Source organism: Sorex fumeus, unplaced genomic scaffold, assembly GCF_029834395.1.
Source record: "Sorex fumeus unplaced genomic scaffold, SorFum_2.1 ptg000013l, whole genome shotgun sequence".
Taxonomy (NCBI): Eukaryota; Metazoa; Chordata; class Mammalia; order Eulipotyphla; family Soricidae; genus Sorex; species Sorex fumeus.
The window spans coordinates 4,192,439-4,219,979 of record NW_026606070.1 but is presented as its reverse complement, the minus strand read 5'-3'; the positions used below and the strand labels follow the sequence as shown (position 1 = coordinate 4,219,979).

Here is a 27,541-nt window from a genome sequence, read left to right as displayed (position 1 = left end):
AACCTCACTGGGTGCCTGCCCTTAATAGCAGAGTAACAACAGCTGAAAACAAAATCAGTGAGCTTGAAGATGAGCTGCAGCAAATCCCCGGAAAATAACCAGATTACCAATAAACACGTGAAAAAAAAAAATGCAAGCAAAACCTTAACATAACCTGTACTTCCTTCTCTAAACATTTTGAAGTTTGTCCATTCATACTTTACTTCAATGTATAGGTTCATAAAAATCCTTCATTCGGTAAAAAGAAATCAAAACCAAAACAAACCAACCAGCACTCCTTTTTCTTTTTCCTTCAAAAAATGGTTCCGGGGCAGGTTATCTGTAAGTCCTTCTCCACAGCATGCAGCAAATATAACAAAACAGCCAGAGAGCATGTATTTTAGATAACCCTCCTAAATTATTTTAGATAATTTTTAGATGTATTTAATTAAATTATTTTAGATTATTTTAGATAATCTCCTCTTTCTGCTGCAAGATAGCTTCACCATGCAAGGTCCAGGAGAGAGGGGGTTCTTCTTCACTGTCACAAGGCAAACACACACACACACACACACACACACAGTGCTCACAAGTCATGCTGGTGCCTGGCTAACTCTGAAGCCAAGTCCAGGGTTCTGTAGCCTCTCAGTTTGGGCAGAGGTCCTTTTTCTTGGGGAAGTCAGGGACCAACTGTCATCTTCCTAGCAGATTGACATACCTGAAAATGAACTTAGCAGATGTGCTCCTGGAACTGTGCTCCTAAAACTGACCTACAGGGCATCCGATTCCAGGGAACCAGAGCAAGAAGGCTAGGCCTGTCCAGGGAGGACAAGGGGCTTCCTCCTGCTGCCACTCCAGCACCCCCAGGTAAAATTCAAACCAAGCCCAGGAAAGACTGGCTAGTGTTTAAAGTTTACCAAAAAAACCCCCAGGATCAACAGATATCCTACTGCTCTTAATTTTTTTTTGTGTGTGTGTGTGTGCTTTTTGGGTCATACCTGGCAATGCACAGGGGTTACTCCTGGCTCTGCATTCAGGAGCTACTCCTGGTGGTGCTCAGGGGACCATATGGAATGCTGGGAATCAAACCTGGGTCGGCCGCGTGCAAGGCAAACGCCCTACCCGCTGTGCTACCTCTCCAGCCCTGCAATTAATTCTTAAAAACAGTATGTCATGATGAAAAACTATGTCCTCAAACCCACAACAAGAAAGGAACACTAATTTCCTCCATCCCTTTGACCATCGCCCGCTTCCTAAGTCAATACTTTAAGGGATGGCTCCAAATGCATATCCCTTTATGCACACTGCATTGTACTATTCATCTCCTAGTCAAAAAGAGTCAAGCAAGTGAACACTATGATAGGTAACAGGACATCATTTAGGTCACATTCTTAAGCTTCAAAAATCAGGAAGTAGAAAAGTCCTCAGGCTGACATCTAGAATAACAACTGGCAAATGCATTTCTCTTCACGACCTTGCAGGTAATGATAAGCACTTTTCCAGCCTGACCTCACGTAATTTTCATCATGCTTCGATGAACTATATGAACAAAACCACTTCACAAATGAGCAAGCAAAATGAGGTGTGAAAAAACTGGTCCTATGGCAGAGGTGCAAGCAGCAATACCATGATGCTGCAGAACTTTTTTTTTTTTGCTTTTTGGGTCACACTCGGCTGTGCGCAGGGGTTGGTTATTCCTGGCTCTGCACTCAGGAATTACCCCTGGCGGTGCTCAGGGGACCATATGGGATGCTGGGAATCGAACCCGGGTCGACCGCGTGCAAGGCAAACGCACTACCCGCTGTACTATCACTCAGCCCCTAATGGCTGCAGAACTTTGACGGAGCTTTGTAAGTAATACTAAAATCATTCTCATGTCTCTGCCTCAGCATATTTTTTCCTTACCGTACAAAGATCATTTCCATAGTAAAAATAACAGGAAAAAGACTGACAGAATTCCACTACCTAAAAAAAAAGACTCACAAGGTGAAAAAAAAAACTAAGGCATGCACAAAGATACATAATATAACAGCAGGGTAGTAGTGATCTCGATTATAATTTCCTGTCTCACTGTCCTCCCGTTGTTCATCGATTTGCTCGAGCGGGCCTAGCAACATCTCCATCATGAGACTTTGCTGTTACTGTGTTTGGCATATCGAATACATCACGGGGAGCTTGCCAGGCCCTGCTGTGCGGGCGAGACACTCTCGGTAGCTTGCCGGGCTCTCCGAGACGGGCGGAGGAATCGAACTCGGGTCGGCCATGTTGGCTGTGTGCAAGGTCAACGCCCTACCGCTGTGCTAAAAAGAGCCAACACGATCAAATAGGGCCCTGGGCCTCCTCACTACCAGTATGGAACCAGCAATGCCGTGACCCCGCCTACGGTGAGCTGGAGGCAGAAAGCAGATGAAACTGTGATAAAAATGATCGTTTCAAGTTGCTCCATGTGGGAGGTATGTAGTACGATGGGTTGTGCTGTGTTCCACTCACAGTTCAAGTGGTAAAGATTTTTTGTTTGTTTTTGATTTGAGGGGCCACACCTGGCTATGCTCAAGGATAACACCTGGCCATGCTCAAGGAACCATATATGGTGTGGGGGAGGATCAAACCCCGGTGGGCCTCCTGGAGGCAAGCACCTTACCTATTAGACTATCTCTTCAGCCCCCCGAATATTAAAGTCTTAAGTGGCTGTACCTGAGAATGTGCATTTCTTTGAAGGCTGAATCTTTAGAGAGGTCATTTTAAAATTTACTTTATATGTGAAACTAAATTCACGGGGCTTGAGTACTAATCCAATCTGACCAGTATCTTAAAAAAAAAAAAAAAAGTAAATTTTGGACAGAGACAAACAGGCCCACAGGGAAGAGGAAGTGAAAAGATAAAGAGGCCTGGAATGGCTCCTGATCCTCACAGACCCGGAACAAGCACTCCAGCCTTCAGCCTGTGAACTAAAACGTTTTTGTTGTTTTAAGTCACCCAGTGCGGGCTCAAATTGTTATGGCAGCATTAATACGTAGCCATGGAACACGGATCCATAGAATTGAGCTCAAAATAACACTTACTGACCATAGACAATTTATTCGCCTTGCAGGGTCTCAAGTGGAAGACCCAAGTTTCAAGTCTTTATTCTGAAGAAACAGGTATTAGCCTTTATCAGAAATCTTAACTCACAGATTCATTCCTTTTGGATAGGCTGAGGCTCTGACAGTCATACAATCTGACTGATTTCAAAACCTGTTTTTTTTTTTTCCTATGGAGGATGCAGCTTTGAGCATTTAACAAATATTAATTCCTCACACCAACCCTCTGAGGGGTAGTATTATTATCATTCCGTTTTTTAAGAGATTCTGTGTGGGGGCTGGGAGGCTCTTTGGAGCCATACCCAGCAGTGTCACAGGACCACATGCAGTGCCGGGCTTCACAGGTCCTGGTACTATCTTTTCTCTATTTTAAATAAACTTTTGCGTAGCACTGTAGCACTGTCCTCCCGCTGTTCATCGATTTGCTCGAGCGGACCCAGTAACGTCTCCATTGTGAGACTTGTTGTTACCATGTTTGGCATATCAAATACGTCACGGGGAGCTTGCCAGGCTTTGCCATGTGGACAAGATATTTTCAGTAGCTTGCCGGGCTCCCCGAGAGGGGCAGAGGAATTGAAACGGGCTCGGCTAGGCCAGCGGCTTGCAAGGCAAACATCCCATGGCTGTGCTGTGTAGAAATGAGAAATCATGCAGCTGTCAAGGGGTCAGCATTGGAAGGAACTTAGGTGGACAGAGACCAGGGCTTTATCTAGAAGCATACTTAGTTGTAGAGGTGAGACTGAACTAAATGGTCCTGTCCTCTCCTGCATCTTCCCCCCGCTAAGTCAGAGGGGCTGGAAGAGAACTTGAAGGTAGAGAGTGTGTCTCACATGGATGAAGCGATGAATATATTCAACAGCACTGAAAAAATAAATAAAAGCAAACTCGATTCAATCTGCTACACTGCTAGCTTAGAAATACTATTTGATGATCTACCTGCCCTCCACTCATCACACCAACATGGTTTTCCATTTGAACCTTAAAATGCTACATTTCATCCCTAATATTCTTCTTACACCTGGCAAGTAAAGCTTTACCCTGACATTTGGTCCCAATTAAAATATACACACCCTTGAAAGGAACAGTACTCTATTAATAGCTGCATTTTAATGAGAACAGCTCCAATCGTACACAGACAACAACCACGAAGCGAAGATAGTAACTGTCCAGGGTGAGGTTTTAGGAGAAGCCTACCCAATGCCACAACCTGGGGGTGGTGGGAAATGGGGGGAGGGGGGGAACAGAGGGCACCTGACTGAGAAGAGACTCAGTTCTCAGAATATTGGAACTGGAGTTGGAGGCCAATGACCAGGTACAAAGCACGGGAGGCATCAACCCTGTGTCCAACACATGGAAAGGACATTGGCCTGGCCAAGCCCCAGAGAGAGGAGGGGCAAAGGAAGGACAGCTGGCCTCCAAGTCTCTGCTCTCTGCACCGATGGACACTCCCCCACATCTGGTAACACCCCTTTTATCCTGCAGCTAATTTTAACTGACTCATTTGCAATCAATAGAAAACTAGTGTGTCAATAGCCAAAAATCTGGAAAAAAACCCCGAGTGCCTGAGAACCGATGATTGGTTAAAGAAACTTTGGTACATCTACACAATGGAGTACCATGCAGCTGTTAGAAAAGATGAAGTCATGAAATTTACATACAAGTGCAACTACAGGGAAAGTATCACACTAAGTGAAATGAGTCAGAAAGAGAGGGACAGACATAGAAAGACTGCATTCATCTGGGGAATATAAAGTAACAAAATAGGAGACTAACACCCAAGAATAGCCGAGATAAATTCCAGGAGGTTTACTCCATGGCTTGGAGGCCAGCCGCACATGCTAGGGGAAAAGGCAGCTCAGATAGAGAAGGGAGCACCAAGTAAAGGGTGCTGGGAGGATCCATCCAGGATGGGAGATGCATGCTGAAAGTAGACTCTAGACCGAACATGATTGCCACTCAATTCCTCTTTTGCAAACCACAGCACCCAAAAGGAGAGAGAACAAAAGGGAGTGCCTTGCCACAGAGGCAGGGTGCGATGGGGGGATGGGGGGATGGGAGGGACGCTAGGATCATTGGTAGTAGAGAATGGGCACTGGTGGAGGGATGGGTTCTCGATCATTGTATACCTGAAACCCAAAAGTCTACAACTGTACCTCACTAATAAAAATTAAAAAAAAAAAAAGAAAAGAAAACGTGTGTGTATGTGTGTGTGTGTGGGGGGGGGGGAGAAGCATTTTCTCCAAAGCTGAAGAACATCATGAATGTTCTTAATGATAACCACTGAAATAAAAACCTGTGAAATAAAAACATTCCAGTCATGCTACCGCCAAGTCCAGTGGCAAAACTCCAGCAGCTCGGAGGAGACGGTACTTAGTACTGGAGAAACCCAGAGAGACTGGCGAAAGAGTTTCATAGTCTATGCTTGCGACCAGTTATGTCCAGCAGGGGGGAAACAGTGATATTTTAAAAACACTGATGTAGGATCCACAATAAAAGTAAGAATGCCGCAGAGACAGAATTGAAATGAAAAATAAGACAGTAGAATCCAGTAGATTCTTTCTTTCTTGGTGCAGAAACTTCTAGGAGAGGCGGCTTGCTGGTGTGTGGGTGGAAATCCTTGTGCGCCCCTCCAAGGTCACAGCAGGTTACAACCCAGCTCTTTTGAGTCAGGGAGTCCTGTTACCAGGCAAAAAGGCTGCCCAAAATGATCACAATTCTGTTGCTGAATTCTACGCTCTTCCCCTATCCATATTGGTCTTGGGACCAACCCACCAGTACTGGGACGCGAAGTGGGAGACACCAGGTACCAGAACCTGAGCACCCCCCGCCCCCGGGTCCCCCATGCCAGGCACACTTGCCCTCTGACATAGCTCTGAAACTGACCTGTCTGGGGGGCCCACGCTGGCATGAACTGGGCAGGAAGGGCGGGAGCGGCAGGCACTTTCTTCCTGAAGCAGACGAGGAGACGCGTATTATTCCTGTGGTGGAAAGAGAGACAAAGGAAACCCAGTTTATGATCACGGTATGCCTCGGAACCCAACACAAAACGGGCAAGACAAAGACCACCCTGATCCGCAGAATCGCCAATTACTGTCATCTTATTTGAGCATTGGTGCTCACACCTTTCTGTTAGCAGCCGTGCTCTTGCTCATCACTTGTATTGACACACACAAAACACACACACACACACACACACACACACGCACACTTTTTTTTAAATTTTTTACATTTAAAAAATTTTTTTTTGCTTTTTTGCATCACACCCAGCGATGCTCAGGGGTTACTCCTGGCTCTGCACTCAGGAATTACTTCTGGCAGTGCTCAGGAGACCATATGGGATGCTGAGGGCACTGAACCCGGGCCGGCCGCGAGCAAGACAGAAACCGTACCCGCTGTGTTACTGCTCCAGCCCCTCACACACATATCTTTTTCTAAACTAAATGAGGATAAATTATGGGTCCTTTCCAAATTTATTTACAGATTCAATGCCATTCCAGTCAAAATTCTAGAAGATTTTTTTTTTTTAACTGAAAATTGGTTCTAAAATTTACATGGAGGGGCCGGAGAGATAGTGCAGCGGAGAGGGGGTTTGCCTTGCACACAGCCGACCCGGGTTCAATCCCCGGCAACCCATATCCCCCGAGCCAGGAGTAATTCCTAAGTGCAGAGCCAGGAGTAACCCCTGAGCATTGCTGGATGTGGCCCAAAAAGCAAAAAATATAATAAAATAAAATTTACATGGAAAAGCTAAAACAACTTTGGAACTATGAAGCTGGAAGATTTGTGTTGACGATTTGAGACTTACTACAAAACTACAACAATCCAGATAGTGTGGTTTTGGTAAAAGGATAGATAGATCAATGAGATTCCAGAAATAGACATAAACATATGTGGTCGATCTTTTTTTTTGTTTGTTTGGTTTTTGTTTTTTTCCCCCACAGAGGTCACCCCAGCAGCTCAGCCCAGAGGTCTGGGCCTGAAGTTCTGGCACTCGGGTACGAAGGTGCTTGGGGACTGAACTTAGGGCATCACCCATGTTCTACCACTTAGCAACCTTCTAAGCCCTTGGTTGAAATTGATTTTTGACAAAGATGTCAAGCAAGTATACAAAGAATAGAAAAATTCTCTCACTAGATAGTGCCCAAACAGCTGCCTATCCATACATAAAATTTCAACCAACCATCTCTCATACAAAGTTTAATTCAAAATGGACCACAGAGTCCAATGCAAATTTTACAGTTTGGGGACTATCAAATGTCTAGATGAAAAAAGTGCAAACATCCTTGGGTCAGGCACAGAAGTCTTGACAACAGAACACAACGCACAAAGCATAAAGCGAACAACTGGCAAAGGAGACTTCAAGAAAATCAACTTCTGCTCTTGCAAAGACACTGTTTTCCTGATGTAAAAAGCAGGGGCCTTGGTCATAGATAGGCCGCCTGCCCCACCCCACAGGCCTGTGGCCCCGAGCTGGACTTTGGCTACTTCCTTCAAATCAGGTGTCAACTCTAAAACAGGCGGCAGCAAAGCCTGTGACCTCCGTGGCGCACAGCCAGGCCCAAGTGGCCTTCACCCCGGCCAGCAGAGCAACGGAAGACACACAGACGTGAGTACGTGAACGATGTCACCTCCCTGGCCACATGGACAGTGACAATAAAGGAAGAGAGGGAAGAAAACACCAAGGATCCTCACCGAGAGGAAGCATTATAAAAGCCAGGCCAGATATGGTACGTTTACTTACACAAATAACTCCTCCAACTCAACTAGAAAATAAAGCACTCCACCCCTCCCCACCCCACCCCCAAATTGTTCCTTATATCAAGGCAGGCCTGGGGGTACTCAGGGGGGCTAAGTCCACTCCCAGCCACACTCAGCCAGAGACCCCAGGGCTGGAACCACCAGGGCCACTCCTGACCTGATGGTATCAAGCAACCTCAGTTTCAATTTTTTAATGTTTTGAGTTGTACTTCTTTTCTTTCTTTTTCTAAAAAAAAAGTTTTAATGAAACGCCGTGAGATACAATTACTGACTGACACACTTTCGTGATTACGTTTCAGTCATACAATGGTCGAGTACCCATCCCTCCACCAGTGCCCATTCTCCACCACCAATGTTCCCAGTATCCCTCCCACCAAACCCCCATCTTCCTCCCCCCACCTCTGTGGCAGACACATTCCCTCTTTCTCTCTCCTTTTGGGTGTTATGATTTGCATTACAGGCATTAAGTGGCCATCATGTTTGGTCTCTAGTCTACTTTCAGCATGCATCTCCCATCCTTTGCTTGGTGACAACCTCAGTTTTAAACGAGCAAAAGGCATCAACACTTGACAAAAAAATTTTTGAAAGCAAGGGGTGTTAACAAAACAAGCACGTGAGACGCAGCTCAGCGGTGATGGTTCGTGGAAGCAAGTTGAGAACCCGCCGCTATGAGCATGACCTACTTTCATGGGCGCAGAGGTCATTCTTGGGGGGCACCTCAGACAGGCCTCGGCAGCTCGGTGAGAGCCCAGCAGGTGCTCTGTCACCTGACCACGCGCCACAGCCCAGAACTAGGTTTACCTCTCAGAATGACCGGCTCAAGTGGCTGGTCACACTATTCACAAGCAATGTCTGAGAAGGATCTTCGAGAGGCTCCCTGTGGCCACACAAATCAACACCACAAGACTTGATTCCCAGCCACCCTGTTGCCCTGTCTGACTGGGGACACCAAGCCGCTGGTCAGCTTCCTGGACCTTTCCATCACCTTTGTCTTTGCCACTTATATGCCTTAGATGGAAGGTCTGAGCAACTCCTTCCCTGACCTCTGGACAGAGTTCTCTGTTTTCTTATTACTGAACTGTGAACATCCTCTGGGTGTTCCGGTTCAAATCCTCTGTCAGGTATTTTTTCAACAAATACTTTCCCTAATCTGTGATGAGAGTCTTTTCATTTCTTTTCCTTTACCATTATTATTGAGGTGCTGTGATTTACAATACTGTTAATGACACTTCTCATGCTTACAACATTCCTACACCACATCCATCACCAGGGTTTTCATGGTCAAATGATTATACTGAGGAATTCAGTGTACTTTTTGTTTGTTTGTTTGTTTGCTTTTTTGCTTTTTGGGTCACGACCAACATTGCACAGGGGTTGCTCCTGGCTCTGCACTCAGGAATTACTCCTGGCGGTGCTCGGGGGACCATATGGGATGCTGGAAAAGTTCTTTCTATTCACTTTATTTTATAAAATCAATTGAAGGAATGCATTTATTCTTTAGAGAGAGATTAGAGGGGCCAGAGCAATAACAAAGCAGGTAAGACGATTGCCATGCACACAACTGACCTGGGTTTGATCACCGGTATCCCATATGGTCCCCTGAATACTGCGAGGAGTGATCCCTAAGCACAGATCCAGGAGTAAGTCCTGGAAAACCACCAGATGTGGTGCCAAAAACAAGAAACAAACAAACAAAAAAAGGCCACAGTCTAAAATATTTGATGGTTTCACTAATAAATGAGATACAGAGAATCAAAGCAAGTTAACAAAGCCAATGACAACAAGTTCTTCGGATGTGAATTTGGATTCTGATTGCAGAACAGGAAGTTACAGGAGGAGGTGGGGAAGGATGATGAATGGGTGGAGATGGCCGAGGGTTCTGGTAGAAGAGGACTAGCACTGCGGTGGTAGATACGGTGTGTTAATGTACACTTGAAGAGGTATAAAACAGTACTCCTGGGGCTGGAGCAATAGCACAGTGGGTAGGGCATTTGCCTTGTACGCAGCCAACCCATGTTCAATCCCCAGCATCCCATATGGTCCCCTGAGCATCGCCAGGAGTAATTCCTGAGTGCAGAGCCAGGAGTAACCCATGTGCATTGTCAGGTGTGACCCAAAAGAATAAAAACAAAACAAAACAGTACTCTTAAGACATACAGTCTTATAAACCAGCTGAATAAGAATAAATAAAACAAAGGTGGTGGGGAGAGATGAGCGGTTGGAGAGAGTACCGGAGTTTATGTGTGGTTCAGGCCCAGCTATCATACGGTCCCCAAGCATCACCGGGTACAGCCCTGAAGAGCACCCAGTCGTGCAGGGTGGCCTGGGCAACCCCAGAGCTGCAGTGCCCAGGGCCTGGCACTGCGCCACTGGTGAGACCAAGAATCCCCAGCGGGTCCCCAGTCCCTAAGCACGCGCCCAGGAGACCTTACTCTTTGGAAGATGACAACATCATCAACAACCAGTCACACAGCCTGGAGACAGCGTAACCCAGCCCGCACAGACTCAAGACTGCGTGACAGGCTTCTCCCAGGTTGGGTTCCGAGTAAATGTCCAGACACGAAATCTAAAGCAGGCAAAGGAGAATAATACATCCAAGGCCTCCGCCCTGCAATTCCTTGTGGCAATTTGACCTCTGAATTACAGACATTTCAGATTAGGTTATATTATACTTTTTAATTATAGGATAAGCTTTAAGTGGAAATTTTGTGGTTGATGAGAAAAGCAAAAAGATTCAACCTAAGTGTAATTACAGGGACACACACACACACACATACACACACACACAAAAAAAAACACCAATGTTATAACTTTTATTAAGTATCTCATAGTCAAATACATATTTTTTTTGGGGGGGGGGGAGGAGTGGGAGTGTTGGGGTCATACCCAGCAGTGCTGGCTCTGTGCTCAGGAATCACTCCTAATACGCTCCAAGGACCACTTAGGTACTGAGGACTAAAACCAGGTCAGCTGTGTCCAAGGGAAGCACTTACCACTGTACCATCAATCTTGTCCCCTAAAAATATTTTTTTATACTACTATTCTTGTGGAAAGCACAGAGAGTTTTGTACAAAAGTACTGCTGGATAGTTCCCAAGCCCCCAAATCTACCACTATCTGTAAGAAGCAAAACCCATAGGCTTGCTGGCAGGGGTTGGAACATTATATGACTGAAACCCAATCATGAATGACTTTGTAACTATGTATCTCCCCGTGCTTCAATAATATAAATAGGAAACATTGTATGCTTGCATTTTTTGTATTCATAAAAGTGATCGTACAATGGGTAGGGTGCTTGCCTTGCATGCAGCCAACCCAGGTTCAATCACCGACACCTCATCTGGTGCCCAAGCACCATCAGGGGTAATTCCTGAGTGCAGAGTCACAAGTAACCCCTGAGCATTGCCAGGTATGGCTCTAAAACAAACAAACAAAAAAATAACAATAATAATCAAAGTATACAAGCTTAGGTGTAAAACTAGAAGTCATTTTTAAAATATGCAATAAAAGTTGCTCTTCACAACAATTTATCTTCTTGTCCTTAACCAACATCTCAAAAGATAATCATTGTCAAGAGCTGACATGCACCTTCCAGGTATTTCCTTGGCTTGAAAGAGTGAATATACATGTATACAGACAGACAGACAGACAGACACACACACACACACACACACACATATACCTCCACAAACACGGGATAGCCATTTAGATTTATACAAGCCAAAATAAAGAGAGATTTTATAAGGAAATGATAGGAGAACTGGGGAACTATAAAACCTGAAATTAGAGCAGGAAGTAAATTTAAGTTAAACCTCTGTCAAACAAATAGACCTTAAAATTCAAAGTAACTTCACTGTACATGGCTTAAAATCTTGCTGAAAACTTGGAAACCAGCAGACACTTCTTTAAGCAGCTACAGTACCTACATTCTTCTCTACATTATTTTTTTGGCGGGGGGGGGGGGGGGTCACACCTGGCAATGCACAAGGGTTACTCCTGGCTTTGCACTCAGGAATTACTCCTGGTGGTGCTCAGGAGAGATCTAGTGGGATGCTGGGAATCGAACCTGGGTCGACCGCGTGCAAGCCAAATGCTCTTCCCACTGTGCTATCGCTCCAGCCCTCTTCTCTACATTCTTTTTCCTGCCCAATGACTGATGGCATAGAGAGGAAGCATCAAGAGGGCAGAGAGTATGGCCAAGTGGGTGAGCAAGTGCAGTGCACGGGTGGGAACCCACGGTCAATTTCTGACATCATGCACTTCCCACGTACACACACCCAGCACACATTAGGCATGGCCCTCCCAGAGGAAAAACCGGTACGATAAATAAATATGAAAAGGGGAAAACTAAGGATCAGGGAAAAACATGATAAGGAGATCTCAGGAAGGCTGTTAAATGACCTTCTCATCACTGAGAAATAGCCAGAAAAGTGTTCCTCGTCCTTGTGGATTTTCACCAGAATCCTGTCACGGCCAAAGCAAACGAAGCAAAAACGTAATCTCTTAACAACTAGCTTAAAAACAGACGACACCCATTTTAGATCAGGTCCGACTCCTTCAGCAAGCCTGGTACCTGCTCAGCGGGTTCAAGACGTGAGTCGCAGGGCTGTGAGTTTGCACAACTCCACGGCCACGACTGCCACAGTCATTCACCCCATCTCCCACGGGCACCCCGAGCTTTCTGTACAACAGGAATGGGGCTGGCTGGTCCCCGCTGGGTGACACCCATGCTAAATTAGCCTCAGCCAACATCTCCTTGCAAGATTAGCTGAGTGCTTCTGTATCACACAGCCTGCCATCAAAGATGGGGACATGCCCGTGGCCTCAGTCAGAGAAGGCCTTGTTGTACCCCAAGAAGGAAATGGTGGTTTCCCGAAGCTTGGCAGACCAGTGGCTGACCCAGCTCGGGCTTCTGAATTTGAGGGTGCTGTCCAGTAGGAAATGACATAGGTTCTGAAGCACCACCTGAATCCTGTGTCTTCCATTTCCGGAACACAGTGAATAAAGCAATCAAATGATGATGCTTTTGGTGGCTGGGGGACAGTACGGTGAGCAGGGTGTTTGCCTTGCCTTGATCGAAGCTGACCTAAGGTTCAATCCTTGGCATCCCATAGGGTGGCCCAAGCAATGCCAGTTGTAATTCCTCAGTGCAGAGCCACGAGTAAACCCTGAGCATAGTCGGGTATAGCCCCAAAACAAAACAAAACAAAACAAAATTATGACTTTTTTCTCTCAAAACTTTGCTTCTGATCTCAAAACCTTGGAATTGCTGAACCAGAAGACTCGTTCCAAAAGACGACTTGAACCAAGAAACACAAAACATTAACCAAGAGACGCAATGACACGCTATTGAAAGTCAAGTTCCACAACAGATTGGCCAAGAGCTTATTCAGTCTGATTTCCTCATAATGGCTAAAAGTAAGTGGAAATGGAGGCAAATAAGGAGTAGCAGTAACTGATCCCAACTTTCCAGAGGAAACTTTGGGGGCTCAGAAGACAATGAGAAGAACCCAGGGCTTACCTCTGAGTATCTCCCGGGGTAAGTTTACTAGGAAATTATCAGCACTCTACCAAGGTCAAAGTATTCCAAGGAGCTCAGACCCTTTGAGGAAGGAAGGTCTTGTTAGAATCAGGGTGCATGTCATGCAAAAGACAGGAAATCTAAGGTCAATCAGGTTAGGGTTTGCACATTGGTAAAAAGCTCAGGCTTACAGCCACCAGCGACTAGAGTAATTTACTAGAGTAATCATCAATCATTAACTATTAAGTGATTTTTATTTCTTCCCCCCCTCCCCAATCATGCAGATAACAATGGGGTGAGGAGCAGAGCAAGACTGGCTCAGTAGCCCTGTGACACTGCATCCAGATGTGACACTTCAACTTGTACTAGAAGAACTGCACCAACAGATGGATCAGCCCATGTGAGCGGGGACAGGAGCAAGAGGAAAGAGAAGGAAGGCACAATGGCTACACTCCAGGTTCTTGAACTCTGCATCACCAGTCCATATTGGGTCACAACATTTTCATTTTGGGGGGGGGGAGGTGAGGGAAGGGGAGGACTGCTCTTGGGCCACACCTGGGACTGCCCAGTGGCTGCTTCTAGCTCTGTGCTTGGGAGTCATACCTACTGGTGCTCAGGGGTCCACGCAATGCCAGGAATTGAACAGAGTTCAAAGCACTCAGCCATTGAGCCATCTCAGGGGCTGGAGCGATAGCACAGCGGATAGAGCGTTTGCCTTGCATGTGGCTGACCCGGGATCGATTCCCAGCATCCCATATGGTCCCCTGAGCACCACCAGGAGTGATTCCTGAGTGCAGAGCCAGGAGTAACCCCTATGCATTGCCAGGTGTGACCCAAAAAGAAAAAAAAAACATTGAGCCATCTCCCCAGTCCCTTAACTTAAAAAAAAAGTTTTAAGATAAATTTCTGATATTTTGAGAATGACACGCATCAAAAAAGTCTGGGAACAGCCAGTGCTGGTAAGGATGTTGTGTGGTTCAGCCTCTCGGGAAACCAATATGGAGATATTTTGGGTTGACCCAAAAAGGAATTAAAATTCCCATATGACACAACAATACCTCTTCTTGGCATCTATCGCCAAACACAAAGACATAAATTTAAAGCATATACAGCCACCTACATTCACCTCGGCACTTAGTGTAATAGACAGGATCCAGAAACAATCCAAATGCCCAACGACATGGATGAATGGCTGAAGAAGTGATGGTGTATAAATATACACAATGGAATACTATGCAGCATTCAACTTGCAAAATCATGCGACCCGCAGTAACCTGGAAGGAACTAGAGGCTCTCACGCTAAGTGAAGACAGTCAGAAGAAAAGAGATGGGCAAGCAGAGATCTCTCTCATTTGTGAGACCTAAACATACACAACAAGGGAGCAACAAAGGGGCGAAGCCAACGCAACAGGAAAACTGATGCATTCGGCTGAGGGTTCGAAAGGGAGCGGGGACCGCCGAAGCCCTGGGGGCGGGAGGTGGGTGCGCAGGGAATGGGTGCAGAGTTGGAATGACATGCACAGAAAACCACCGATTACAGCATTGTAAATCACAAAACCCCCATGACAATTAAAAATCAAATGAAATTTTGAAAGAGGGAATTATAGAACAAAATTAATGAAATTAATCTCTATGTGATTTATTATCAACAACTGTCTGCATACCTATTTTATTTAGCTAGAGGCCCCAGGTGGCATAAAAATGCCTCAAGGTCAACGAGGTCTCGCATGAGAAAAATTTAAGGAAGACTGGAAGAGACGAGCAGAAGGTAAAGTACTCTACACGTCTCGCAGGACAGCTGCCTGGTTTCCACGTTCCTTCCTTTGGGATGGCCCCGCTCACAGGACAGATGCTTAAAGGGCTGTACGGCATAGCCCCACCCCCGCCTCTGAAAGGCACACAGCCAGGCTAAACAGGGCGACCCAATGCTTTCAATATAAAAAGTGAAAAAGCAGGAACTGAAGCAGAAATACAGCAGGTAGGACACTTGCCTTGATGTGGCCCACCTGAGTTGGGACCCCATATGGTCCCCTGGGCCCGCCAGGAGTGATCCCTGAATGGGGAGTCAGGAGGAAAAACCTGAGCACCACTGGCGTCAGCAAACCCCCTCCCACCCCAAGGGGGAAAACAATGAAAAGGCAAGGCAGAACCACTAGAATGTTCCCTCAGAATCTTTAGAGTGAAGTCACACGACAGGCAGGGGTGTGAGAAAAGGGATTAAAATTCTCCTTTTGGGGCTGGAGTGATAGCACAGCGGGTAGGGTGTTTGCCTTGCACGCAGTCGACCCGGGTTCGATTCCCAGCATCCCATATGGTCCCCCAAGCACCGCCAGGAGTAATTCCTGAGTGCATGAGCCAGGAATAACCCCTGTGCATCGCCAAGTGTGACCCAAAAAACAAACAAACAAACAAATAAATAAATAAATAAATAAAACTCTCATTTTAGGGGTCAGAGCAATAGTCCAGCAGACAGAGCATATGTCTTGCATGCGGCTAACCTGCATTCGATCTCTGGCACCCCATGTGGTCCCCCAAGCCCCACCAGGGTTGATTCCTGGGCACAAAGCCAGGAGTAAGCCCGGAGCACTGCCCGGGAGTGACCCCAAAGTCAAAATAAAATAAAACTCTCACTTTAGTTTCTCCTGTTCAAGGCTGATTCCTTCAATCTATCGTTCAGTTCCCAGCACGGATTCAAGACCTGCCTTTTCTCCCCTGAGCAAGAGTCAATGGACGACAGACCTTCAAAATAAATACCCATAGGACTTCTAGGATGTAAGAAAAGATATGAGAATTCATAGCATCTAATTATCGTAATGAAACATCTGCTTTAAATCCTTTTTACCCTACCAAAAAACCAAACACCTAACCTAATACACTTTTGCTTTCAGAACTGTGATATTAGAGCCCTCAGGTAGAAAATGCTACCCCAATCCTCCAATTTTCAAGAAAGCAATTTAGAGCAAGCCTTTGGTGTGCTCCCTGGAGATGCAGTGACAACAGCAGGTCCCTGTGAAGATATTCCCATGATGCATCAGCAGCAGTTCTTTGCATCCTGTGATGTCACATCAGAACCAACAGAGCAAACTAAATATTACTTACTAATAACAGGAATACACGGCAGAGTCTGGCAAACTCCCTGTGTCGTACCCAATATGCCAAATACCAGTAACAATGATGGGTCTCATTCTCCTAAAGAGCCTTGAATATTATCTCAGGGCTAGGATGAAGGAGACGTTACTGGGGCCTGCTCGAGGCAATCAACGATTAACAGGATGATTTGTGATTTGTGATTTTAATAACAGGAATGAGTTTTTCCCTGAAAGACTTAATAGATAAGACCTGAGAGACGGCTTAAGAGCTGGACCTCGCATCTGGTCCAATCACCAACACCACAAGGCCTCCTGAGTGCCCTGGCTAGAGCCAGGATGGCCGCCAGCATCAATGCGGATGCCCTGTCCAGACCAGAGGTACACACAACGACACAACGACAACCAGCCCAGTCTGCTCTGCTCTCCATTTGCCTCGCTGCTCCTGTCACTTAAATCCTATTATCTACACTACATGAACTTGGAACAAGAAACGCTGAGCTCCGCAGTTCTAACAACCTCTGCTTCCGGTTCAAGTCAGCCCATTGGTTCTAGCTCATCCGACTTGTATACCTCAGCGTCCATGACCTGAGTTTTCAGCTTGTCCAGATATCCACCCTATCGTGCTCCCACTCCGGGTGCTACCCTTGATGTTCCATAATAAGGTGAGGGTGGCAACGCTGTTGGAGTTCCTAGTCTGGTCTCTGCTTAGTCTCTCCATGGGCTGGATGACAGCTTTGAGGATCCGTCCCAACCTCTAGCTTCAGGGCACCACCTGTAGCACACTTACTAACACTAAGAATTCTCGAGTGATGACTCACGCGTATATATGTACTTACTCAATCATCGATTTACTCTCCTTCCCTCCCTGACCCCCCCTTCAACACAACATTCCAGGACTTATCTATCTTGAATCCCCATCAACAGAAGATTGTGTGCCTTGTGTTAACTGTGGCATTATTTATAATAACGCGGCATTATTTACAATATGACTTACTAACAACAGAAATGAGTTTTTCCCTGAAAGACTTAATAGATGGGACCTGGAAATCTGGGTAGAAACTTGGGCCAGAGTGATAGTATAGTGGGTAGGGAGCTTGCCTGGTATGTGGTTGACCTGGGTTCGATCCCCATAACCCCATATGCCTCCTCCTCCCAAGCACTGCCAGGAGTGGTCCCTGAGTGCAGAGCCAGGAGTAAACCCTGAGCACAGCTGGTAATGCCCCCTCCCCCAAACAAACAAACAAAAAAAAGATGTGGAAACTAGATAAATGAAGGAAATAAAGTTTGCTATCCACACTGAGCTGTGGGGCTCCAATCCAAGGCAGGGACATGTTCTAAGAAATGTGAAGTCCATCAGTCCTACCACAGTCCAAACACGATCAAGAAAGGGCACAAACCTCAGACTGGGGCAGGCTTTGTCCCTCCATCTGCCCCCTAAGAATCCCGGGGGGCACCAACTACCAGAACCCAATGAGAAGTGCAGGTACGCAGGCTCAATGGTGGCAAACTCCAGGCCTCAAGGGATAGGGGATGGGCCAGTCCTTCTCATCTTCCCGTCCCCATGGGAACCTGGAGGCCACGCCCACAAACTGCCTCCAACTGCTACTTAAGCTCCTTAATGCCCATGATCCAGAGACACAGAAAAGAATCTCAGAACTGAGCAGCTCACTGCAGAGATTTCTCCAGACCCTTACCATCTAAAATTTTAGAATCCCAGGAGAGCACGGCCATGACATCTTATGCTATTCATAACAAGCAATATGAAACAGAGTATGGGGAAGATTGTCTGCCACAGAGGCAGAGGGAGGGTGGGATGGAGGGGGCAGATACTGGGGACCTTGGTGGTACTATACACTGGTAAAGGATTGGGTGATTGATCAAGGTATGACTGAAACTCATATAGGAAAGCTTTTTAACTGTATCTCATGGGGATAAAAATAATAATTGTCATTTAATAATAATAATAATAAAATAAAAATAAAAGGGCACAAGCTTGGATGGCTCAGCATTACCACACATCTAAGCCACATGACCAGGCCAACTGGGCCCCCTGACCTCAACGCAGAGTTGGAGACCTAGAGGATTGCTAGGTGATTAGTCAGTCACTGAGAAGTCAGTCTTGCCTTTTATGACAACATGTGAGGGCCTGGAGGGCAGTGACCTGAATGAAGTAAGTCACGAGACAGAGGTAAATATTTATCACAAGAGCTCTCTGCCATGTGGAACTTAAAAACCAACACACACAAGCCACAACCCAGGCCCATACACAGAGCAGACACACAGCTGCCTATGGCAGGTGGGTGAGTGAATGGGGACACACAGAATAGGTGAAAAGGTGAGAAGAGCGACCCCCAGAAAGAACTCTGTGGTGGGCGTGGAAAACACACCATGCCCACGACAGCTTCTGTGGGACATGCTTCGAGGCTGCTGAGACCGTAACAGCCTGTCATGGGGAAGGAAGGTCACACTACGAATGATGCCAGGTGAGAACCGGACGCGATAGGCTGATCATTCTGAAATTTACATGTTGAACTTTCAGATTTCTTTTGGATTTCTGACCACACCCAGCAGTGCTAAAGGACCACTCCCGGCTTCACATGTGGATGTTATTCCATGATTCTGGGATCAGGTCTGGTCTCACACCGACAAAGCATGGACTCCAGTCTGCACACCGGCCACTGGGATGGACACCTATCGTGTGCTCCCAAATTGAGCTTTATCGGAGCTGGTATATGTGAGCTCTAACTCAATGTATTATTATTATTTTTAGAGAGGTAGCTTGAACGATGGCCTGGCCAATCCAACTCCCAAGTTCTGTGGCTAACAAAAAGTCAATGAGATCTCAAAATAGATACCACATTACTTATTAATTATCACTTCATTAGCTAAACTAGTTTACTAGTTGTTGAAAGGAGGAAATGTGTCTTATTTTTAAAAAAGTTCCAGCACACAGGGGCCAGAGACATAGTACAGCCATAGGGCACTGGCCTGGCAGGCGACAGACCAGGCTTGATCCCCAGCACCGCATAATGGTCCCCATGCCCATTATTAGGAGTGACCCCTGAGTGTAGAGCCAGGCGTATGCCCGGAGCACCAGTGCGTATGGCCCCAAACAAATAAATAAGTAAAAGTTACAACATACCAAGTAAGCAGTTAATAAATTCCATTAAGTAACAAATCAAGGATTCCAATGGAGGTCTGCAAGATAGTCCAAATATACTCAGCATATGATTCATGCAATATAGTCCCCATGAAATGACAAGGATCAGGGAGTATTTACTCCAAGAAAACCAAGTAAGATGTGAGTCTTAAGTCCCTTTTCCCTAAAATGATAATAATAATAACAATAATAATAATAATAATGACCTGCCTGATATAAATAAACATGATGTAAATCCCCCTCATATCATAAATTAATTCCCTCAGCTCTAACCCTTTCAAACAAGCAATTACTTTCAAGTTTCTATTACTATGACTTTTCCCTCAACTTAATGTTAACAGTTACCTTCTTTTTGGTTTTCTGGCAGGGATAGAAGGAATCCCTACATCCAGCAATGCTCAGGGGTTACGCCTGGCTCTGAACTCATGAATTACGCCTAGCAATGCTCGAGCGGGCCCTATGGGATGCCAGGGATTGAGCCCGTGTCAACTGCATGCAAGGCAAGCACCCTACCCGCTAGACTATCACTCAAAGTACTACCACACTTTCCTCTTCTTCCCTTTTGTTACTGTAAGGACCAGGGCACAGATATTTGGCGAGGTGGTGGCCAGGGGTCACACAGTTTGGTGGTGCTCACTCAGAGTCACACTCCTGGACACAGTGCTTGCACAATTCACAGCAGCGCTTCCAGGGGTCACATACTCAACTGCCGTGCTCACAGGGCCCTGGATGCCAGCGTGTGACGAGCTCCCCTGTCACTGTGCCAAGCCTGAGCAGCAAAGCTGCTGGGATGCCACCTGACACACATGGGCAGCAGCACAGACTTGCAAGTAAGAGAATGTCATAGAAATCCAAAAAACAACACAGTGGGTCAGTAGAACCGGGGACTGTTTGTTTTCTTTTTGTTTTTGTTTTTTGTTTTTTGTTTTTTAATGAACTAACAAGTCTGGAAAAAAAAAACACAGGTAGTAAAATAAATCTTTAGGTATTTGGGAGATGAAAGCAGAGAAATTACTATAACAAAGCTCAGAAATGCAAAGACCCTACTAAGGGGTTTACCATAAACAACACCATGTTTTTCTCTTAAATGGGGAACTTAAAAGAAAAGGATCAATTCTTAGTATCGCACAACCTCCCAAGATTAAACCAGGAGGAAGTAGAAAACCTGAACAGGTCGATCATGAGTAGGGAAATTAAAACAGTAATTTAAAGTCTCCCCAAGAACAAATGTCCTGGTCCAGAGGATTCCCTCGTGACTTCTACCAAACCTTCAAAGACTTACTACCAATATTTCTGAAGCTCTTGCAATTCTTCCTAAAATTTCCTTTAAAGCCAACATTACCCTAATACTGAAAACAGTTAAGAGCATGACTAAAAAAGAAATACAGACCAATATCCCTAACAAAAATCAACACAAAGATGTAAACAAAATCTTTTTTTTATATTTATTTATTTATTTTGCATTTTGGGTCACACTCAGTGATACACAGGGCTACTCCTGACTTTGCACTCAGGAATTACTCCTGGCAGTGTTCGGGGGACCATATGGGATGCTGGGAATCAAACCCGGGTCAGTCGCATACAAGGCAAATGCCTTACCTTCTGTGCTATCACTCCAGCCCCCCTCTAAACAAAAATCTTAGCAACCGAAATCAATAATGTATCAAAAAGACCATCTACCTTCATCCAGTGGGATTCATTCCAGAGATGCATGGATGGTTCAACACACTCAAATGAATTAATGTTATACACCAAACCAACAGTAGAGCTAAAAATCATATTAGCTTAGCAACAGATACTTTTGACAAGATTCAACATATATTTATGGTAAGAACCTCAGAAAAATGGTGGCAGAAGAAACCTATCTCAAGATAATAAGAGCCATTTACAAAAAAAAAAAAAATCCATAGCCAATATCATACTCAATGGCAGAAAACTGAAAAGTCTTTCCCTCTGAGACGAGCCACAGACAAGGATGTCCACTTTGTCCACAATTATTCACTATGGTCTTGAAAGTTCTCGCCACAGCAATTAGGGAGAAAAAGAAACCAAAGGGATCTGAACTGGAAAAGAAGTTGTCAAACATTCACGACTGGCAGATGACATGATAATATACAAAGAAAACCTTAAAGATCCTTCTAAAAATGTCATAAAGACAAAAAAATGCAGAAAGTGGTAGGCCACAAAACCAACACACAAAAATCAGTTAGACTTCTATATTGAAAAATGAAATAGAAGATTGTTGGCAGGGGTGTGGTCAACAAGGGTCCCTCCTTCACCGTCAGTGGGAATACTGTCTGGTTCAGCTTCTGTGGAAAACAGCATAGAGATTCCACCAAAAAGAATAGAACACCCGGACAATCTAGTAATGCCGCTTCCTGGCATCTCCCCCAACACAAAAAGATTAGTCTGAAAAGAGGTATGTATAAGGACCCTACGCACTGCTGAGTGTGGTTCAAAAACAAAACCAAAACCAAGATGTGTGCCTGCTGCTTTGTGTGCACACGACATTGTTTGCAGGCCTCAGTACAATAGCCAGGACATGGCAACAGCCCAAATGGCCAAGAACACAGGAACAGAGAGATGGGTTCAGAGGTTGTGGTACACTACGCAGCGATAAGATGAAATCAGCATGTAGCCGGCTGCAATGTGGATGGAAGAGGAGGACATAGTCAAGCAGATTAACTCGGGGGAGGACAAATAGTAGATGATCTCACTAGTCTGCAGAATAGGGCTGGAGCGATAGCACAGCGGGTAGGGCATTTGCCTTGCACGGCTGACCCGGGTTCGATTCTTCCGCCCCTCTCGGAGAGCCTGGCAAGCTACCGAGAGTATCTCGCCCGCAAGGTAGAGCCTGGCAAGCTCCCCGTGATGTATTCGATATGCCAAACACAGTAACAACAAAGTCTCCAATGGAGACGTTACTGGGCCTGCTCGAGCAAATTGATGAACAACGGGAGGACAGCATCAGTGACAGTGACAATACTAAAACAAAACTCTTTTTGAAGGTAGGAGCAAAATGAAACAAAAAAGGCTAGAATGAGGATCATTGTTACTGTTGTGACTTTCCAGCCACACTGACAGTGCTCAGGGGATGCTCAATGGACCATTCTGTGCCAGGGATTGAGGCCAGGACTCCCACATGGCAAGTGTAAGCCCCTGCCCCTTTGTGCCATCCCCCGGGGCACCAACATGAGGCCCCTTTAAAGATCTTCATCCACGGGCAAGTAACAGTAAGCAAGCGGCTGTTGCTGTTACTGCTTGGGGCGTCACCTGGCCGTGCTCAGGGCTCACTCCTGGCTCCGTGCTCAGAGATCACTCCCGGCAGAGATGCAGAGATGGGGGGCCGGGATGCCACAAGGCAAGCACCCGGGAAGAACTTGCAAGCGCTCTCTCGCTCTGGTCAAAGACAGTGGCTCTTTGTTTTTTTTCCTTAATTTAAAGTATTATGAGAAAACTGGGGATGGAGCAATAGCACAGCAGGTAGGGTGTTTGCCTTGCAAGCCATCGGCCTGGCAGAGCCAGGTTCGATTCCTCCACCCCTCTCGGAGAGCCCAGCAAGCTACCAAGAGTATCTCGCCCACACAGCAATGCCTGGCAAGCTACCCATGATGTATTCCATATGCCAAACACAGTACAACAAGTCTCACAATGGAGACATTACTGGGCCCGCTTGAGCAAATTGATGAACAACTGGAGGATAGTGCTACAGTGCTATAAGAGAAAACTGAAAGTGCTTAAAAGTCAAAAAAGGGGGACTGGAGCAATAGCACATGGGTAGGGTGTTTGTCTTGCATGCGGCCAACCTGGGTTCGATTCCCAGCATCCCATGTGGTCCCCTGAGCACCTACAGGAGTAATCCTGAGTGCATGAGCCAGGAGTAACCCCTGAGCATCGCTGGGTGTGACTCAAAAGCAAAAAACAAGAATCCAGAAAGGGGGGAAAGAGTGAACAAGCTTTGTAGGAGAGATACCAAATACATCTCCAAGCCGCGAAGGGAGACCACTGGGCTGTCCTACCAGAAGGACAGCCTGACCCTCCTTCCCCCACGCTGGTCTGGCCACTGTCCCGATGGTGGTGCTGCCCCTTCCCGCCCACCATGCCAGCTCCTGCAGGGCTTATGCAATGCGTTCTACCGGCTGAGATGCACGGAGCTCACTCGTTCCCATGACTCAGAGGGAATCTGGGTCTCCGTGGAAACACGCGTGAACGTGAGGACCTCGTTCTCATGAAAATACACAGCGGGGTCCAGGCTCTATACCCTGAAGCTTGCTAACGACACGAGCTTCAGAAACGTTAGGGGGAAACCAGGAAATTACTGGCGTAGCTGACAGCTCTGCCTGGCGGCCTCGGCCCGTCAGAGCAATCAGGAGGTTCCCGGGCAGGAGTCATCTCCCCTCCACCCCCTTCCTGGCTGCTGTGCACACGCCTGGCCTCAGGCCCCCACATTGCTTTTGCTTTTGTCTTGGTATTATTTTTTTTTGGGGGGGGGGTCATAGCTGGCAGTGCCCCGTGGTCACTTCTGGAGGGGCTCGGGAGACCCTGTGGTGATGGGCATCATCAAACCAGGCCTCCAGCATGCCAAGTCTGCACCCCAGCCCGGTAGCTATCTGCTTCCTGCTCCCACATTTCCTGGGGGTACCCGCCAGGGTTCCCACATCAGGCAGATGGCGCCTTAGGGTGCCAAAAATATGCCCTCCTCACGCATGGCCTTGCCAGGGCCCTACCACTTGGCTTCTCAGCTTCAGTGCTCACACAGCTGACATCACCGGAGGTGCGGGGATGGTGGACAGCAGCCCTGGGCACCTGCAGGGGACCAGATGCCTGGAGCATGTGCCCCACAGGAGTCTGATCCCGGGGGTCCTCTCCAGCCCCCTCAATCCTGAGCAAGCGTATTCCCTTCTCCCAACGTGGGTTTTGTTTGTTTGGGGGCCACACCTGGCAATGAGCAGAGGCAGCTCCCAACTCACTCCCGGGGTGCTCAGGGGACTAGGCAGATGGGGCTGGGATCAAACCCGGGCCTCCAGCAAGCACTCAGCCCCACAGCCCCTCTCAAAAGCCCTCACCTGCTGTGATTCAGCACTTAGTCATTACACAAGGAAAGCAAGTTCTAATACGTGAGGCAATCAATATGCAAGAATTTTTCTAAAAGCGAAGACAGCTTGTTACTTCATACTTGTTTGGTTATGGCCTTTGGCATTTGTAACAGGGCTTTTTAAACTTCTCACATTCACAAACTCTTTTTGCTCAAGAAGTTTTACATTGGGGGTTGGAGATACAGTACAGCGGGTAGGGCGTTTGCCTTGCATGAGGCCAACCCGGGTTCGAATCCCAGCATCCCATATAGTCCCCTGAGCACTGCCAGGAGGAATTCCTGAGTGCATGAGCCAGGAATATAACCCTTGAGCATCGTGGGTGTGACCCAAAAGGCAAAAAAAAAAAAAGTTTTACATGACTTCAGGTTCATAGGTATATAAAACAGGTATACGAGCCATTGTCTGATATCAAATCATGAATTTATTTATTGCTTTTTGGGTCACACCCAGTGATGCTCAGAGGATACTCCTGGCTCTGCGCTCAGAAATTACTACCAGCTATGCTTGGGGGACCATATGGGATGCCGGGATCGAACCCGGGTTGGCCAAGTGCAAGGCAAATGCCCTACCTGCTGTGCTATTGCTCCAGCCCCATGAATTTATTTTTAAACAAATACTTTTTGACTCAGTTCCAAGACCCCCATAGCAGGTGGTAATCCAAGTTTACATATGGGGTGGTAATCTGCAGCTAGAATTTGTGTCAGCCAACCCCGTGTTTTACTGAGCGCTGTGCTGTGGAGAAAGAACTTGGGCTTTAGCGTCAGAAAGAGCCCAGCCATTGACCCAGGAAGTCTGGTTACAATCGTACTAAGAGACTTTTATGGAGAGAATAAAGAAACACTATAAAATATGCATTGTCATTCTTTCACTAGAGAATAGTCTTAAAATTCTTGAGTGACAGTAAACAGTTATTTTCTTAAGATTTACATAATTTCTGGCAACATGCTTATTACCTAAGTACATTCATTCATCCAACTAATGCTTACTGGAAGCCAATTACATGCCTATGTGTACGTGTTTAATGAGAGAATAAAAGTACGTTCTCCTAAAATACATTATATAATATGTGTCAATGTTCTATAGCTATTAATTCAACAATAGGATAAACAAGCCTTCTCCGCTCTTCAAAACTCTCTTATTAGGGCTGCCTGATCAGTACTCCCTGATTAATGACCGCACGGTAGTTCTCCCTTTATGTTCTGATACACGTTAAGCATGACAGGCCAGAGAGACAGCACAGGGCTGAACATATCTGCCCTGCGTCCTGCCAAGCTCTCCAAGCCTGGTTTGAATTCCTGGCACCCTGTATGGTTTTCTAAGCACTGCCAAGACTCAGTCCTGAGTCCACAGCCGGGAAGAGAATGAGCACAGCTGTGCTCCTCCCCCCCACCACACACACACACACACACACACACACACACACACACACACACACACACTGCCACCTCAGGGTTCCCAGGAATAAAGAATTAGGTAGTGTAAGCCATGGAACTAAATCTGGGGTGATTGCTTCTATCTGCCTAGTTACCTGAAATCCTTTTCAGAGGAATAGCTCAGACCTGGTCTCCTATTTAGGAAAAAGGCACAGAATCTGATTTTGTCAACAGTCCTATTCATCCTGTCACTGTCCTGTCACTGTCACAGTCCTCCCGTTGTTCATCAATTTGCTCAAGCGGGCCCAGTAACATCTCCATTGGAGACTTTTGTTGTTACTGTTTTTGGCATATTGAATACATCACGGGTAGCTTGCCAGGCTCTGCCGTGCGGGCGAGATAGCTTGCTGGGCTCTCCGAGAGGGGTGGAGGAATCGAACCCAGCTCGGCCGGGCTCGCTGCATGCAAGGCAAACGTCCTACCGCAGTGCTATTGCTCCAGCCACCCCTATTCATCCTAGAGTAACAAAAATAGTAAAATATTTTTTTTGGAGGGCTAGGAGCCACACCTGACAGGGCTCAGGGCTCACTCCTGGCTGGGCTCAGGGAACAATATGGGGTGTCCAGGATTGAACCTGGGCTGGCTGTGAACACGGCAAATATCCCACCCACTGTACTATTGCTCTGGCCCAAAATTAGTACCATTCTTGTATATGCGAACACTTCTCAAGATGAAAAAGAGCAGGATGCTTTTAGTAATAAAGTAAAATAACTTGTACTAGACTTATGCAAGATGTCATCACTGGATGAACACAAGATAACAGGTGAAGGCACCTATATTTTTACAACTTCCTGTGAGTTTGTAATACCTTAAAACTTAAAAATGAAAGTACAGTGAGCAACTGTAGTTTGAATAAATGTTAGAACTATTAAAGGTAAGGGGCTGGAGCGATAGCACAGTGGGTAGGGCATTTGCCTTGCACGCGGCCGACCCGGGTTCAATTCCCAGCATCCCATATGGTCCCCTGAGCACTGCAGGGAGTAATTCCTGAGCGCAAAGCCAGGAGTAACCCCTGAGCATCGCCAGGTGTGACCCGAAAAGTAATAAATAAATAAAATAATTATTGAAGGTAAATAAGCTGCTTTTCTCAACTCAAATGCTCAAAACATACTGAAATTTAAATAATCTGAGACCACAGTTGTAGAATTCTTTTTAAACTGTTAAGTCCTATATCCAATAACTCAATGATCTCCTAAGCTGTGCGATTTACAAAGCGAAAGTCTTGTATGTGGACATTTCTCTTAGAGCAAGTTTCTGTCCAAAAACAAATTAGTTACCCCTCCAGAAAAAAACAGTAAATAATACAAAACAATTTTGAGCATGGCATCTTAATACGACATAATGATCCCGCATCATGGGGCCAGGGAACTAGTACAGCGGGGTACTATTCCCTGGTGGGTACACACTTGCCTAGCACGTAGCCGAC

General features: G+C 46.2%; 1 protein-coding gene across 1 annotated transcript in view; it reads right to left on the bottom strand.

The window, feature by feature from the left end:
- The window catches only part of WDFY3 (WD repeat and FYVE domain containing 3), a 277,239-nt gene that overhangs the window by 237,756 nt on the left and 11,942 nt on the right, over positions 1-27,541 (bottom strand). Inside the window, exon 2 of the mRNA XM_056111481.1 lies at positions 5,943-6,037. The gene's annotated coding sequence lies outside the window, so the exon portion shown is untranslated. The remainder of the gene's footprint in view (positions 1-5,942; positions 6,038-27,541) is intronic.